Below are 3,300 nucleotides of genomic sequence, written 5' to 3' on the forward strand. Positions count from 1 at the left end.
GACTTAACGAAAACTAGGTGTGTATACGTGTGTCCACTGAAGCGAGGAAAGTTATCTTAGCAGAATAATCTGCACCGGACAGTGAAATGTACCTGTACATATATAGTAATGAATCACAGGTGTATATAATTAGTCCTCTAAGCCTGTGTGAGTGACCAGGTTCATATTCCAAAAGACTACATATCCTAGGGGCAGAGATTCCATGTAATCCATGTTCTAAACGTATAACATTATATAGTTATAACTGGGAAAACATCTCGGTAAAAGTTTCCTTAACCTTTGTACGCCCCAACGAATGTTCTACATTCCAGTAAATATTGTTACGTTAATTAATTAAAGCAGTACATTAGCGAATTATTGATTTGTGTGTCTCTTGAGTGTTCCTTTTTGTTTCAGGGTCTCTGTTACTCCTTTTTGTGTTAGTGACTATTTAATTCATTATTGTGTTAGTGCCCCTTTAGTTTATTTTTGTTTTACTGTCTCTTTAACTAATTTTTCTGTTAGTGACTCTTTAGTTCATTTGTGTTAGTGACTCTTTAGTTCATTTGTGTTAATGACTCTTTAACTTCTTTTTGTGTTAATGACTCTTTAACTTCTTTTTGTGTTAATGACTCTTTAACTCCTTTTTGTGTTAGTGACTCTGTTACTCCTTTTTGTGTTAGTGACTCTTTAACTCATTTTTGTGTTAGTGACTCTGTTACTCCTTTTTGTGTTAGTGACTCTGTTACTCCTTTTTGTGTTAGTGTCTCTGTTACTCCTTTTTGTCTCAGTGTCTCTGTTACTCCTTTTTGTGTTAGTGTCTCTGTTACTCCTTTTTTTGTTAGTGACTCTGTTACTCCTTTTTATCTCAGTGTCTCTGTTACTCCTTTTTGTGTTAGTGACTCTGTTACTCCTTTTTGTCTCAGTGTCTCCAGCTAGATCTGTTACTCCTTTTTGTGTTAGTGACTCTGTTACTCCTTTTTGTCTCAGTGTCTCTGTTACATGTACTCCTTTTTGTCTCAGTGTCTCTGTTACTCCTTTTTGTGTTAGTGACTCTGTTACTCCTTTTTGTCTCAGTGTCTCTGTTACTCCTTTTTGTCTCAGTGGCTCTGTTACTCCTTTTTGTGTTAGTGACTCTGTTACTCCTTTTTGTTTAGTGACTCTGTAACTCCTTTTTGTGTTAGTGACTCTGTTACTCCTTTTTGTGTTAGTGTCTCTGTTACTCCTTTTTGTCTCAGTGTCTCTGTTACTCCTTTTTGTCTCAGTGTCTCTGTTACTCCTTTTTGTCTCAGTGTCTCTGTTACTCCTTTTTGTGTTAGTGACTATTTAATTCATTTTTGTGTTAGTGTCTCTTTAGTTTATTTTTGTTTTACTGTCTCTTTAACTTATTTTTCTGTTAGTGACTCTTTAGTTCATTTGTGTTAGTGACTCTTTAACTCCTTTTTGTGTTAGTGACTCTTGTTTAAGCGTGTCCTCAGATCATGTACCGTTTAGATTTGTTCGTCGTCCAGTTGTGACTTTACTCCTGTGAGTTGATTATGACGGAAATGTATACATGTTTTGACCTCTTATTCTTATTTATATATAGAAATGTTTGAAGTTTCTGGTTTCTGTTTAAAACATTACTTGTATAAAACTGTTCTCATAGTACGAACGAGTACCAGTTTATCTAGTAAACAATATGCTAATCTTTGTACTGCAGTATAACTTTAATAAGTAGTTCCTGTTTATCTAGTAAATAATGCTTATCAGTAGACCTTGTTTTACCTATATATGTCACGTTCTGCCTTTGTTTCCTTTGTGTTTCTGATTGTTCCAGATTGTCCAGTTTAGATTCTACCTAATTTCGTCATAGAATTATGTCTTTGGCGTGTGATAATATTCTAATTGGAATTATTAATTTAAGTTCAGCATTACACTCCTGTAACGTCTGTTGTACAGACAAGATCATTCGTGCCTAAAAAATGTTTTTTTTACTCGTCGTGGTTTTATAGAAGTATCATTCCAATATATTCATTTTGACATTTATTTAAAAATGTAAGTGTTAATCGATATACATGTACTTTAAACATTCATAAACAACTGGAAGAAAGAAACATGTTTTTAATAGCAGTATACATCGTCAACCGAAGTCAGAATTCAGACACTCCGATACAGATATAATATGAGGTCATATGAGATTATTTTTTCAAACAGTCGACAAATAAATTCTACGAAATCAAATCTCACGAACTGGTAAATACTTATCACTAAACCAAACCACGGTATCTATAGCAATCGTCATCTTCTTCTATTTTCATCTAATTTTCGAATTCGTTACATGTGTGTTATATGTGTATTATATGTGTATTACATGTGTATTACATGTGTGTTACATGTGTATTATATGTATGTTACATGTGTATTACGTGTGTGTTACATGTGTATTATATGTATGTTACATGTGTATTACATGTGTGTTACATGTGTATTATATGTATGTTACATGTATATTACATGTGTATTACATGTGTGTTACATGTGTATTACATGTGTGTTACATGTGTGTTACATGTATGTTACATGTGTATTACGTGTGTGTTACATGTGTATTATATGTATGTTACATGTGTATTACATGTGTATTACATGTGTGTTACATGTGTATTACATGTGTGTTACATGTGTGTTACATAGAGGTTCCCTAACGAGTAGAGATTGTTTATCATTTTTATCCAACTCGAGTTAGTTATTTTTCTAATTTTGAAGACACGAGCTTTAGCGAGTGTCTTTTCAAAATTAGAAAATTAACTAACAAGAGTTGGGTAAAAATGATAAATAATCGTCACGAGTATGGGAACTTGTTTATCCCATAACTTCTTTACTTACAAATGTAAGCTTGCCAAGTTCAAATTCTCCCAACGTAGCAACTAAATTCCGTGAACCAAATCACTACGTGATAAAATATAGGTCGTTATGAATGAAAGCTTATCATCTATTTTAGATGCACGACTCATATCTTCTGTACTATATTTGTAAATGATATTATTTTAAAAAGCGAAATATTAGTTTGACAATCATTGTGTCTGTGTGATTTATTCATAGGTAACTTGTTTAAATGACTCCGCCCAAAATATTCAAAGATGACACCGTCATCGCAAGGTCGAACGTCACCGCTGAATATTTGACTAATCATTGTCAGATTCAATTATCGGTCCTTTCCTTGATTTCGTAGGTATGTTATTACTGGTTATTGTGATTTATTCATTCAAGACATCGTGCATTTCAACAAATATTTTGGAAACCGAGCTGGACTGCTGAGAGGTATTTTGTAAAAATAGT

This window comes from Pecten maximus, chromosome 7 (genome assembly GCF_902652985.1).
Source record: "Pecten maximus chromosome 7, xPecMax1.1, whole genome shotgun sequence".
Classification (NCBI taxonomy): domain Eukaryota; kingdom Metazoa; phylum Mollusca; class Bivalvia; order Pectinida; family Pectinidae; genus Pecten; species Pecten maximus.